Source organism: Oryctolagus cuniculus, chromosome 6 (assembly GCF_051225735.1).
Source record: "Oryctolagus cuniculus isolate XC-2025 breed Fujian yellow rabbit chromosome 6, ASM5122573v1, whole genome shotgun sequence".
Lineage (NCBI taxonomy): Eukaryota > Metazoa > Chordata > Mammalia > Lagomorpha > Leporidae > Oryctolagus > Oryctolagus cuniculus.
Genome location: NC_142872.1, coordinates 69,354,147 through 69,368,432, shown reverse-complemented (window position 1 = coordinate 69,368,432; position 14,286 = coordinate 69,354,147). Strand labels below are relative to the sequence as shown.

The following is a 14,286-nucleotide window of genomic DNA, read 5'->3' as shown; positions in this document are numbered from 1 at the left end:
TCTGGAATGCCCCCCCTTTCTCTCTCTTTCTCTGTAACTCTGCCTTTCAAATAAATAAATAAATCTTAAAAAATAAAAATAAAAATTGCTCAGGGCCAGTGCCGTACCATAGCAGGTAAAGCTGCCGCCCGTGGCACCAGAATCCCATATGGGTCCCTGGCTGCTCCACTTCCAATCCAGCTCCCTACATCTGGGAAAGCAGCAGAAGGTGGTCCAAGTACTTGGGGCCCTGCACCTATGTCAGAGACCCAGATGAAGCTCCTGGCTCCTGGTTTCAGTCTGACCAAGCCCCAGCCATTGTGGCCATTTGTGGAGTGAACCAGAGAATGGAAGATGTCTCTCTCTCTCTCTCTCTCTCTCTCTCTCTCTCTCTGGCTCTCCTCTCTCTGTATCTGACTTCTAAGTAAATAAATAAATCTTTAAAAAAAAAAAAGATGCAAGACCTTCAGGATCCATCTGTACAAAGTTAACAAAGGCTACGATGAAGAACTGAATGAAGGGAAGGACCATGCTCTCACTAAGCAGGAAGAAGCATCCTAAGATGGAAACTTCTGCAAATTATGTGCAGATTTAAAGAAGTTCAAAGCAGAAGTGGATATCTTTACTTTTTGCTGTTGCACTAGAAGGATGAATGTGTAAGAACAGCAACCAAAATTTTGAAAGGAACAAAGAGAGGAGAACTTACCTTACAAAGTAACAAAATAAATTGTAAACCAACAAATAAGATAGTGTGGTCCTACAACAGAAATAGAACAGAAAAGAATCCAGAAAAATAAACTCTCGTTTTATGTATAGGTATATGGAAATAATGTTTTAAAGGTAGCATTTCAAATCTACAGAGAATAAACAGATTATTTCACAGATGACATCAGCTTGGAAGCCACTCCTCTGAAGAGCCCCTCCAGACTGCCAGCTAACAGAGAATCCAGTCACATGTACTGTAACCTGCTGTGGGGGCATCTCATCACTCAACATCATTCCCCCTTTTAGAACCTTAAGATCTCAGAGAAAGAGACCTTGCCTTTCACCGCTACACTCTCTGTGTCTGTAACACTGTCCAGCAGGTGGTGCCCTGGTGCTGCCTGTGTAATAAATGGATCTATGTATGACATGCCCACATACACTGTGCTGAGTGCACTCAGATCCCTGTCTCACCACATAGACAATGAGATCCAATGCATAGAAAACACAGAAAAAAACATTTATATAGTCTTGGTCTAAGAAAAGCTTTCACAGCACAATTCCAGAGCCAAACAAAGGAAAAGGAAATTTATGTCTAAATCTTTAAATCTTATTTGTAGCAAAAGTGTTATAAACAAATTTATTTATTTCTTAAAAGATTTATTCTATTTATTTGAAAGGCAGAGTGACAGATAGAGGGAAAGAGAGAGAGACAGAGAGAGAAGGAAAGAGAGAGAGAGAGAGAGAGAGATAGAGAGAGGTCTTCCATCCACTGCTCTACTGCCAATATGGTTGCAACAGCCAAGACTGAGCCAGGCTAAAGCCAGGAGCCTAGAACTCCATTCAGGTTTCCCACATGGGTGCAGGAGCCCAAATACTCGGGCCATCTTCTACTGCTTTCCCAGGTGTATGTGCAGGGAGTTGGATCAGAAGGGAGTAGCTGGGACTCCTACCGGGTACTCATATGAGATGCTAGCGTTGCAGGCAGCAGCTTGACCCCTTATGCCACAACTCTGGCCCTGTATACAGATTTAATAACAAAATGGGGGCCGGTGCTGTGGTGTAGAGGGTAAAGCCCCCTCCAGCAGTGCCAGCATCCCATATGGGCGCCGGTTCTAGTCCCAGCTGTTCCACTTCTGATCCAGCTCTCTGCAGTAGCCTGGGAAAGTAGAGGATGGCCCAAATCCTTGGGCCCCTGCACCCTTGTGGGAGACCCAGAAGAAGCTCCAGGCATCTGGCTTCGGGTCAGCGCAGCTCTGGCCATTGCAGCCAATTGGGGAGTGAACCAGAGGATGGAAGACCTCTCTCTCTGCCTCTCATTCTCTCTCTGTGTAACTCTGACTTTCAAGTAAATAAATAAATCTTTAAAAACAAATAAAATAAAATAAAAGCAAAATGGCAGAGAACAATATTAGCAATTTACAGCAAAGGATTACCATCTACATTGTATAAAAAGTTTTTTTTTTTTTGACAGGCAGAGTGGACAGTGAGAGAGAGAGAGACAGAGAGAAAGGTCTTCCTTTGCCGTTGGTTCACCCTCCAATGGCCACCACAGCTAGCATGCTGCGGCCGGCACTGCACTGATCTGAAGCCAGGAGCCAGGTGCTTCTCCTGGTCTCCCGTGGGGTGCAGGGCCCAAGTACTTGGGCCATCCTCCACTGCACTCCCTGGCCACAGCAGAGAGCTGGCCTGGAAGAGGGGCAACCGGGACAGAATCCGGTGCCCCGACCGGGACTAGAACCCGGTGTGCCAGCGCTACAAGGTGGAGGATTAGCCTAGTGAGCTGCAGCACTGGCCTAAAAAGTTCTTTTTATACATAAACAACCCCCTCCCCCCAAAAAAGTGGACTTACTGATAGATACACATTCTACCACATGTGTCTGGAACAGATGCTTTAGGAGAAATGAAGACTTCAGACCCGTGGAAAATAAAACAATACTAAAGAAAAGACTGTTATTAAAAGACTTCAGGGGCTAGCACTGTGGCACAGCAGGTAAAGCTGCCACCTGCATTGCTGGCATCCCATAAAGGCGCCAGTTCAAGTCCCAGCTGCTCTACTTCCAATCCAGCTCTCTGCTATGGCCTGGGAAAGCAGTAGAGGATGGCCCACGTCCTTGGGTCCCTGCACCCAGGTGGGACACCTGAAAGAAGCTCCTGGCTCCTGGCTTCGGATCGGTCCAGCTCCAGTTATTGAGGCCATTTGGGGAGTGAACCAGCAGATGGAAGTCCTCTCTCTCTCTCTGCCTCTTCTCTCTCTGTGTAACTCTGACTTTCAAATAAATAAAATAAATATTTTTAAAAATTAAAAAATAATAAAGACTTCAGTGGAGTTTTTGGAGGGAGGACAGTTCATTGGTAGAAGCAACAGATTATGAACTCTGCAAATAGGAGGTAATCAGAAAATGGTATGGTCAATATTTTTAAGGGGAAACATAATTAACTAAATTACATCTTGATTAAAACTTATGTTTAAAACATAGAATAATTTTTAAAATGTAATAAATGTCAATAATTTTTAGTAGCAGCTTTCTTACATCACATATAATGCCTTATAGGCTTACAGTATTATATAATTTACATTTTTTGCAACATAGCATGACTATTATAAAATTTGTGTAAAAAAGTGGGCAAAGGATGTAGATAGGTATGTTAAAAGTAGAATGTAATTCATAATTATTTTTGAAAGCTGGAAACCTGGAATTATTACCTTAAAGCCTTTACATGTCTTTAAAAGGCTATAAGCTATGATTGGGCTGCATACCTAACTTCTTAAAAATGTATTTATTTATTTATTTATTTGTTACACAGAGGAGCCTGGAACTCCATCTGAGTCTCCTACATGGGTGTCAGAGGTCCATGCATGAGCACACTAGCAGAGAGCTGGATTGGAAGTGGAGTAGCCAGGACTTGAACTGCACCCATTTGAGATATTGCTTTGTAGATGGCAGCTTAAACCACTACACTACAATGCCAGCCCCATGTACCTAATATCTACATTCAGCAAAAGAAGATAAAATACAAAGGTAAATGAAAGCTGCACACGGGCAATTCACGGTAACATCACTGCCTATAAAGGAAAAATGAAAAAGAAAGAAAAGGAAAACAGATCTAATATTGCAGTGATGTGCCCCAGAACTATTACCATACTTTGTAAGTTCATTCAATGTGTAACATGTAATCACATCTAGTTGCCAATCATGTTTTACTTCTCGACGTGTTAGCAATTTCCCATTATTCGCTGGAAAGCTCCAGGAGATCAGAAGCAGCAGCCAAGTGAAGAAATGCCTGTAGCTGGCTAATATCAAGAGCCAAGCTGCTGCCCATTGGTAGGAACTGACTGGGTGAACTCTGGCACACTCACAATGGAAGAGAGGAGTCCTCTAGTAATGATACGGATGGGTCTCCAGCATGTGTCGTGAAATGCAAAAAAACTAACATTAAAAGACAAGGTACAACGTCATATTACCAATCGGATAAAAATTGGGGGAAATGTATACACATATGGGCTTCCGTAGTCATCTCTGGAAGGCAACGTCAGAAACTACCATCTTTGCCTTTCTGTGCAGAGGGATAGCTAGGGGCTCAGAGACAAGGGAGGAAGCAGCTTTATTTTACTGAGATGATTCCCCCCCAGGACACCTGCCCTCCTGTCTTCTGTAGCCACTGCGGATTGCTCATTTGTATTTTTAAAATTTTGTACTTGTGCATATATCATCCAAATCATAATATTCAGACTCTGAAACAAATCATGAACAAACATCAAACAAATTCAAATTGAGAAGCATTCCCAGAACAGCTGGCCTGTATACTCTCGGAAATTTCAAGGTCATCAAAGAAAACCACTGGGAAACTGTTCCAGGTTAAGGGAGACTACAGAGACAGCCAAGTGCAAATGGTGTGATCTGGAACAGACCCCAGACCAGAGAAGAACATCTCCAGTAAAGCTTGTAGATGAGGTCTCAGTATTCTATTGATGTAAGTCTCCTCATTTTAATCCTTGTATTTTAGTTATGTAAGAGAGTGGCCTTGATTTAAGGAAACACGGAAAACGTTAAAGGGAAACCATGTCTATAAGTTATTCTCAGATGCTTGAGAAATATGTGTGCACACACGTGCAGCACACACACATGCATGCCCACACATACATGTACATTTATAAATGGGGAAAAAGAGAGAATGAAAGCAAATGTGGCAAACCAGCAGTTGTCTGTGAGGGGAGACGGGAACTAGAATAGTGACAAGGAGAGTTTCGTGGCAAAAATGTTCTGTATCTTAATTTGGGTGGTGTTTGTATTGGTACATAAATTAGTCAGAACTCAATGAGTTATATGTTTTGAATAGGTTATTTTATGTAAATTAGATCTCAAAATAGCTGATTTAAAATTTAACACTATTTTAACTAACATAAATTCTAAGCCTCTGATAACCAAACTACAACCTTCATCAGCCTCGGTACTCTGTCCCTTCCCACGAGCTCCCTCTCTTTAATCTCCATCATTGTGAATTACTCTCCCCTTCAAAACTGAATCTGGTGATGCTGAGTGCAAAGAGAAACCACAAAAGTTTATCCTTATCTCCATGAAGCCTTTTAAACTGACTTATTTGATAAGCAAATGTGACATATTTAACAGGACCTTGATATAAGATCTTATGAAGGGGCCAGTACTGTGGCGTAGCAGGTAAAGCTGCCGCCTGCACTGGTGCCACATGGGCACTGGTTCGAGTCCCAGTTGCTCCACTTCCGATCCAGCTCTCTGCTAATCTGCCAGGGAAAACAGCGGAAGATGGCCCAACTCCTTGGGCCACTGCACCCGCATGGGAGGCCTGGAAGAAGCTCCTGGCTCTTGGCTTCAGATCAGCGCAAAAACTCTGGCCTATTGTAGCCCATTAAGGAGTGAATCAGCAGATGGAAGACCTCTCTCTCTCTCTCTCCCTCTCTCTCTCTCTGCCTCTCCTTCTCTCCCTGTGTAACTCTTCAAATAAATAAATAAATCTTTTTTTAAAAAAAAATCTTATTAAAAGAGAAAACATCAGTGAGATAGATCTTCAGTATTGCAGACAACACAGTTAAGTAAACTTAACATAAAAAACAGGTAAGCCGCCGCATGTAATGCTGGATCCCATACTAGAACAACAGTTAAAGTCCCAGCTGCTCTGCTTCCAATCCAGCTCCCTGCTAATGGGGAAAGCAGTGGAAGATGACCCACATGCTTGGACCACTACACTCACGTGGGAGACTGGATGGAGCTTCTGGTTCCTATAGTCCCGACCATCACGGCCAGTTGGGGAGTTAAACAGTGGATGGAAGATCTCTTTCTCTCTGCCTCTGCCTCTCTCTGTCACTCTGTCTTTAAAATAAATGAAATAGGGGCCGGCACTGTGGCACAGTGGGTTAAAGCTCTGGCCTGACGTGCCAGCATCCCATGTGGGCGCCAGTTCTAGTCCCAGCTCCTCCTCTTCCGATCCAGCTCTCTGCTATGTCCTGAGAAAACAGTGGAGGATGGCCCAAGTCCTTGGGCCCCTGCACCCATTGGGAGACCCAAAAGAAGATCCTGGCTCCTGGTTTCAGATCAGCGCACCTCCAGCCATTGCAGCCATCTGGGGAGTGAACCAGCGGATGGAAGACCTCTTTCTCTGTCTCTACCTCTCTCTGTAACCCTGTCTTTCAAATAAATAAAAATAAATATTTTTTAAAAATAAATGAAATAATCCTCAAAAAACAAAAAGGACTTGGGATCAAGCACTTCTGAATCTTTTTTTTTTTTTTTTTTTTTTTAGAGCAGCCTGGGCTCCTCACTGCTCTGGCTCCATGAATTCCTCTAAGGGATTGCTTTTTGTAGAAAACCTTTCGTCATGCAAATGCCCTTTATGGAAATCCTCAGGCTGAGCTCCCAAGCTCCTCCTCCAGCCCATGATCAACACCCCAGCAAACACACAGACGCCTCCTCCCCAGCACCTGACCTCAAACCCTGTGATTCCCTCAACTCCAGTCCAAGGTGTCTCACTTTCCGTCGCTGCTATGTTCACCCCAGCTCTAAAACTCAACACCCGGAGCTCTGGACTGCAAGAACACTAAGAATGCCTTCCACACTTACCCTCAACATTCCAGGAACCAAGCCTGGCACTTTTCACTTACACTATTTTAGTTGACCTTTCTAGAAATCCATGACGTGGGCATTAGTGAATGAGATGCAGCACGTGAAACCCTCAGCAATGCCAAGTGTGCAGCAGACAGAGTTAGTGCTGCTATCTCTGTCTTCACCATGGGAAAGCGTGCTTCAGGGAAGTCACTGGCCCCAGATAATGCCGCTAATAAGTAGCAGAGTCAGGACTCAAACTGGGAACACTGCAACTCTGTGACAGCAAATCCTCTCCAGCTATCCCTTCTCATCCCGAGATGCTGATACCTCCCCTGGTCAGCACATCTTCCCTTCTGCAGGTCTTGGAACACTGGTAGTCCAGGAACCTACCCACACCTGTCCCAATGATCTCGTCCAGGTGCTATCCTTAGGTCTGACCCGGTACAGAGCCGTCCTCTTTTATGATCCCCAAGAGTCTGTGAGATCAGTAAGCACGAGGACCATCTCAGGTAGGATTTGTGTTCCTTTTCTGACTTTGAACTACCCCCAAGAACTCAGCAGACCAGGGGAACCAGCTGACTATAAGTGGAAGCTGAGAACACAGGTGAGGGACACTGGGGGACCTCTGTGGAAAATTTCCAACCTCCCCTCCTGATGTCTCACTAGTCCCACCCTGCAGCTAAGCCCTCACACTGCACAGTGGTAAGGTAGTGGCTGAAAGGGAAACAGAGCTCACCTGAGCCCCCAGCGGAAGTCGCCCAGCAACCATGGCCTTCTCCTTTCTTCCTGTGGGTCCTTCTAGGGGATGCACAGACTCCAGGGGGAGGCAGAGCTGTGGAAAGGAACAGAAATCATGAGAATGCGACTCCTGCAACAAGACAAAATAAAATACCAACAAACTACATAAGAAAGATATGGCAGAGCTGACACCGTGGTACAGCGGATAAAGCTGCCACCAGCGGTGCCAGCATCCCTATGGGTGTCGGTTCAAGTCCCGGCTGCTCCACTTCCAATCCAGCTCTCTGTTATGGCCTGGGAAAGCAGTAAGAAGATGGCCCAAGTGCCTGGGTCCCTGCACCCACGTGGGAGGCCCAGAATAAGCTCCTGGCTTCGGATTGGCCCAAATCCGGCCGTTGCAGCCACTTGGGGAGTGAACCAGTGGATGGAAGATCTCTGTCTCTCTGCCTCTCTTTCTCTATGGCTCTGAGTTTCAAATCAATAAATAAATACTTTAAAAAAAAATAGCATCCGCTGGCGTCACAGCTCAATAGGCTAATCCTCCGCCTTGCGGTGCCGGCACACCGGGTTCTAGTCCCGGTTGGGGCACCGGATTCTGTCCCGGTTGCCCCTCTTCCAGGCCAGCTCTCTGCTGTGGCCCGGGAGTGCAGTGGAGGATGGCCTAAGTGCTTGGGCCCTGCACCCCATGGGAGACCAGGAGAAGCACCTGGCTCCTGGCTTCGGATCAGCACGGTGCGCCAGCCGCGCCGGCCATTGGAGAGTGAACCAACGGCAAAGGAAGACCTTTCTCCCTGTCTCTCTCTCTCTCTCACTGTCCACTCTGCCTGTCCAAAAAAAAAAAAAATAGCATCCACAGAAAGAAAACTTTTAAGATTTATTTTATTTTATTTGAAAGTCAGAGTTACAGAGAGGCAGAGAGAGAGAGAAAGAGAGATTCTTCCATATGCTGGTTCACTTCCCAAATGGCCACAATGGCCAGAGCTGAGCCAATCTGAAGCCAGGAGCCTGGAGCTTCCTCTGGATTTCCCATATGGGTGCAGGGGCCCAAGCACTTGGGCCATCTCCCACTGCTTTCTCAGACCATCAGCAGGAAGCTGGATCAGAAGAGGAGCAACCAGGACTTGAACTGGTGCCCTTATGGGATGCTGGCACTGCAAGCTGCAGCTTTACAAACCACTATACCACAGCACTGGCCCCAAAGAAAACTTTTTAAATTTATTCAGCTTAAATTATTACCTTTACTTAGATAAAGAAAAATGAATGGAGAGAGACAAGGCATATCCCTGGATAGGACATCTCAATATTCTAAAATGTTATTTCTTTGAAGTTCATTTTCAAATTCAGTGCACTCCCAATCAAGTTATACCTAAGTAATATTTTAAAGTAAATCATAGGGGGAAATGGTCAAAGTTGTGCTGTGTAACAGGAAATTTTTTTCAGAAGAATACTGATGAAGACAAATAGCAAATATTCTCATTCATATGAGAAAGCTAAAGAAGTGTATCTCAAGTAAGTAGAGAGGAAAATGGTTGGCTCCAGGAGCCTGGGAGTAGTGAGAGAGAGAGAGAGAGAGAGAGAGAGAGAGAGAGAGATAGATTGGTTATCAGGTACAAAAATGCAGTTGACAGGACAAATAAGTCCCAAAGCATGGTAGGGTGATTATAGTTAACAACAATTTATTTGTATGTTATATCACTGAAGAAAGGATTCTGAATGTTTCCAACACAGAGAAATGACAACTGTTTGAGGTGACAGAGATGCTAATTCCCCTGACTTGATCTTTGCACGCTGTACACATGAACTGAATCATCAGTGTACCCCATGAAAAGTTACAATTATCTCTATTAAAAGTAAGATTTTAGGAAGCCAGCACTGTGGTGCTGCAGGTTAAGCCACTGCTTGCAATGCCAGTATGAGTGCTGGTTCCAGCCCCAGCTACTCCCCTTCTGATCCAGATCCCCACTAATGCACCTGGGAAAGCAGTGGAGGATGGTGTAAGCGCTAAGGCCATTGCCACGCATGTGGTAGACCCAGAGGGAGTTCTTGGCTCCTGGCTTCTCCCCGGATGATGGAATGAACTTGTTTGCCAGAATTTATAAAGCTACATTAATTAGAACACTGACATTACGGAACAGGCAGAATTACTCATTCACTATTTGTGTTCTCAACACCTCCAGTGTCCTCGGCCCCACCCCACAGGGTGGCAGTGAACACAGCTGTAATTAACACAGAGAAACTCTCTGCTTTTGTCTAACAGGGTCAAGGGTTGATGAAACAAATTAAAATCCTACAAACACAGACGGTTTGGAAAAAAAAATGTGTACAAATTCAGAATACAAAAAAAGTAACTCTGCACATCAGTGAAGAAATGGTAAAGTTTTCAGTAACTTGCAGCAAGGGACTGCCGTCTGAAAAAGAATAAAAATATACACATGGAACAAGAGTACTAGAAGAAACTACAGGTGAACATTTTCGTGAGCTCATAGAACAGGAGGCCTCACATATGGAGGGAAGAGGTTTCCATCTATGAACATGTGACATTTCTGCACAGCCAGGAAAAACACGCTATCAAAGACCAAACTGAAAAACAAAAGGCAACCCAACCTACCTGAGAAAGAACACAAACACCTAAATACAGAATTTTTTAAAAAAGATTTATTTATTTATTTGAAAGAGTTACACAGAGAGAGGAGAGGCAGAAAGTGAGAGCAAGAGAGAGCGAGAGAGAGAGGTCTTCCATCTGATGGTTCACTCCCCAGATGGCTGCAATGGCAGATGTACCTGTCCAAAGCCAGGAGCCAGGAGCTTCCTCCTGGTCTCCCATATGGGTGCAGGGGCCCAAGGACTTGGGCCATCCTCCACTGCTTTCTCAGGCCACAGCAGAGAGCTAGATTGGAAGTGGAGCAGCTGGGACTCGAATCGGTGTCCATATGGGAAGCCAGCACTGCAGGCCAGGGCCATCAACCTGCTGCGCCACAGCGCTGGCCCCTAAAGACAGGATTTTAAATGACAGAGCCATACCTCCCCTCGTAGTCATTAAAATGACAAGGTAGTTTTTTTAAAATTGGAATAAGGAGATGTCTTCAATTTGCTAATATTTTAAAAATCTATTCTCCATGTGCATCAGGTGGTGGTTATACCAGTAACAGCTATGTTGTAGGGGATGGTGCACACATGTCATAACTCAGTTGTTAAAGATAAATGGAGGGGCCAGCACTGTGGCATAGCAGGTAAGGCTGCCACCAGTGGTGCCGGCATCCTTGTGGGTGCCAGTTCAAATCCTGGCTGTTCAACTTCCGATCCAGCTCTCTGTCATGGCCTGGGAAAGTAGCAGAAGATGGCCCAAGTGCTTGGGCCCCTGCACCCACTTGGGAGACCCAGAAGCAGCTCCTGGCTCCTGGCTTCAGATCGGCCCAGCTCCAGCCTTTGCGGCCATCTGGGGAGTGAACCATCGGATGGAAGACCTCTCTCTCCCTCTCTCTCTCTCTCTCTCTCTCTCTCTCTCTCTCCTTCTCCTCTCTCTGTTAACTGTTTCAAATAAATAAATAAATATTTTTTTTAAAAAAAGCTAAATGGAAAAACAATACTAAAATCATAGTTTCTATCTAAAGCCAAAGTGTTTATTATACACACATCGACACACAGATTTTGAATTGCTTTGCTCATTTGTATTTTCCAGGGGACCTACAGCGAACTTCCAAGAAAAAAATTGCTTAAAAAAAATGCCCTCCAGTACAAGTGTGCACGGGGTTGGCCTCCCCGTTGTGACCAAGGGAAGGGTCACGGGCTACCCACGCCGGCGCCCCCTCGGAAGCGGACACCAGAGGGCAAGCCTTGGAGGTCCGCACAAAGAGCAGGTGCGGAGCCGCGAGAGCCCCGCCTGCGGTCCCGCAGCTGCCAAGACTTCCGAGGGGCAGCTCCCCGATATTTGCCCGTGTCCCGGGGAAACCTGAGCGACTTCGGAGTCCTCAGACCCGGGGCCGCCTCCCTGGGTGGACCCAGCCTCGGCGACCTCCTGAGACAGGTGGAAGAACCGCGTCGTGGGCACTCGGCCACTGGAGTTCCCTCCGCGGCCTGCCTCCAGGGGGTGAGGACGCATCCCTAAGTCCACCGCGGCCGCCCCTGGCCCTCAGGCCACAACAGCCTCGCCCTGCAGTCTCGGCTCATCCTGCAAAGGCTTCGGACACCACCCGGCGCCTCCCAGCGAAGAGCCCGCACTCACCCTCTCCCTGCAGAGCCCCCAAACCCGGGCGGGCGACGCTGCTGCGCCTGGAGCGCCGGACTACATTTCCCACAAGGCCGCGGGGCGGCGGCGCAGGGGGCTGAGTGCGCAGGCGCGGGGCCGCCAGCGGGCGAGGCTCTCCCACTGGTTGCAAGCGAGCGCTTTCGCGGCGTGGGGTTGCCTAGCACAGAGCGGATTGGCGCGGCGCGTTATCGCTGCTACCCTAAAGTTTCTCTTTGGAGGCTATGGGCGCTCATTCCACGGGAAGACAGAGGGCTTGACAGATTTGATAAAGCCCCACTTTGCTCCTCGGAAATAAGGGGAGATTGAGCAGAGAAAGTGGTAACGTCTCGGAGACTTGGGGTCAGCTCCAGGTGCTTCAGAATCTCCGTCGGTTAAACGTGGTGCCCGTGTTGGGTAGTTTCAAGTGGATATGCCACTTTGGAATTTGGAGACCTGTGTGATTTGGGGGAGAGATCAATATGGTAGCTTAGGTTGTAATATTTGGTTTCCTGCAAATAACTGCTGATTTCCTCTGCTTCTTGCTTTTGCTGTGACAAGGACACTCTGCATAACCAAATGGTAGACAGGCTCCTAGACCTCTCTTTTCGACTAGACCTCATCCTGGGCTGCCAAGCCCAACCTTAGTGACAGTCCTGCAAAATCTCCTACCCTTGATGTCTTGAGTCCTTGCCCTGTCTTTAGCAAGTCTACCTGCCCCGATGGCTCCTCTTAGTAATTGTCCCTCCACTGATGCCCCCAACTCTGCTTTTTGGATGTTAATCCTCAACTTCCTATGCTGTATTCAGAATAGAACTCTGCTTTACTCCAGCCGCTGTCCCTGTTAGAATAGTACTGAATCAAACAGTCTTTGCTGCCTTTAACTGTGTCTGCCTCTGTGTCTTCTTCACAGCCATTCAAGACATGAACAAGTTCACATAATCAAGATAAGGTAACCCAGCTAGCATCAAAAAATGTTACCGAGTAAAATTTTGTCACTGAGCTGAGACAAATAAATTGAACCCAAGGGCATTTCAACAAAGAAATGACATGAACATTCCTAGTCAGCATAGTAATTCTAGTTGAGAAGTAGTCCTTGATAAAACTGCACAACATACTGTGTGAAATTTCAAAAAGACTACAAATAAATCCACAAGTAGTAAAGTGCACGAGAAGTTAGCAATAAATCCAAATCTATCAGTACTCACTACACATGCACATGGAAAAAATACTTCCAGAATATAATTTTTTTAAAGATTTATTTATTTACCTGAAAGAGTTACACAGAGAGAGGAGAGGCAGAGAGAGAGAGAGAGAGAGAGAGAGAGAGAGGACTTTCATCCACTGGTTCACTCCCCAGTTGGCTGCAATGGCTGGAGCTGTGTCGATCCAAAGCCAGGAACCAGGAGCCTCTTCCGGGTCTCCCATGTGGGTGCAGGGGCCCAAGGACTTGGGTCATCTTCCATTGATTTCCCAGGCCATAGCAGAGAGCTGGATTGGAAGTGGAGCAGCTGGGACTTGAATCAGCACCCCCATGGGATACCGACACTGCAGGTGGCAGCTTTACCCACTATGCCACAGCACTGGCCCCCAGAATAAAATTTTAAAATCTAGTTATATAGTAAAACAAAGTTTGAAAGCAAAAAGTTGGAAAAAGATGTATCAGGCTAATATGAACCATAGGAAATTAATACAGCTACATTCAGATCAAACAGAATAAACATTATCATAAAAAATTCTAGAGGCATAAAAGGAGATTAAATAATGAGAAAAGAAAGAGGGAGAGACAGAGAAAGGTCTTCCATCCACTGGTTCACTCCCTAAATGGCCACAATGGCTAGAGCTGTGCTGATCTGAAGCCAGGTGCCAGGAGCTTCTTCTAGGTCTCCCAGGTGGGTGCAGGGGCCCAAGCACTTGGACCGTCTGCTACTGCTTTCCCAGGTCATAGCAGAGAGCTGGATTGGAAGTGGAGCAGCTGGGACACAAACCGGTGCCCATAGGTGAAGTGGTGAAGTCGGCACCACAGGCAGAGGTGTAGCTGGCCCCCAGGTGGCCCTTCTTAGTTCCTTGTAAAGAGAGAATGAACATGATGCAAGCTCCACGTGGTAGAATGCATAGGAGATGAAATTTAGATTTGGGAGGCTTTCTGCTACTTTTATTTACTCTAGGTTGCCAACCCACTGAGGAGTAAAGAATTTAGAATAATCTAATAGTATTTATTTAGTCTGCAGCATCCCTTACCCCATCTCAAAAAATCCCAGCTATTATTTTTTTTTTTGACAGGCAGAGTTAGTGAAAGAGAGAGATAAAGAAAAAGGTCGTCCTTCCATTGGTTCACCCCCCAAATGGCCACCATGGCCGGTGCGCTGTGCCGACCTAAAGCCAGAAACCAGATGCTTCCTCCTGGTCTCCCATGCGGGTGCAGGGCCCAAGCACTTGGGCCAGCCTCCACTGCCTTCCCGGGCCACAGTAGAGAGCTGGACTGGAAGAGGAGCAACCGGGACAGAACTGGTGTCCCAACCAGGACTAGAACCTAGAGTACCCGAGCTGCAGGCAGAGGATTAG

At 46.3% G+C, this 14,286-nt stretch overlaps 1 protein-coding gene across 18 annotated transcripts in view; it reads right to left on the bottom strand.

The window, feature by feature from the left end:
• Positions 1 to 11,875, bottom strand: part of ZFP2 (ZFP2 zinc finger protein) — a 30,272-nt gene extending 18,397 nt beyond the window's left edge. For 16 of the 18 annotated variants that reach the window (XM_089336255.1, XM_089336259.1, XM_089336258.1 and 13 more), the window contains exons 1-2: positions 11,722 to 11,874; positions 7,498 to 7,593 (exon numbers count right to left, since the gene is read on the bottom strand). The gene's annotated coding sequence lies outside the window, so the exon portion shown is untranslated. Of the gene's footprint in view, positions 1 to 7,497; positions 7,594 to 11,721 lie in introns of all 18 variants that reach the window. The other 2 variants (XR_016236485.1, XR_016236486.1) reach the window with 1 other exon arrangement.
• Positions 11,876 to 14,286: the final 2,411 nt, after the last annotated feature.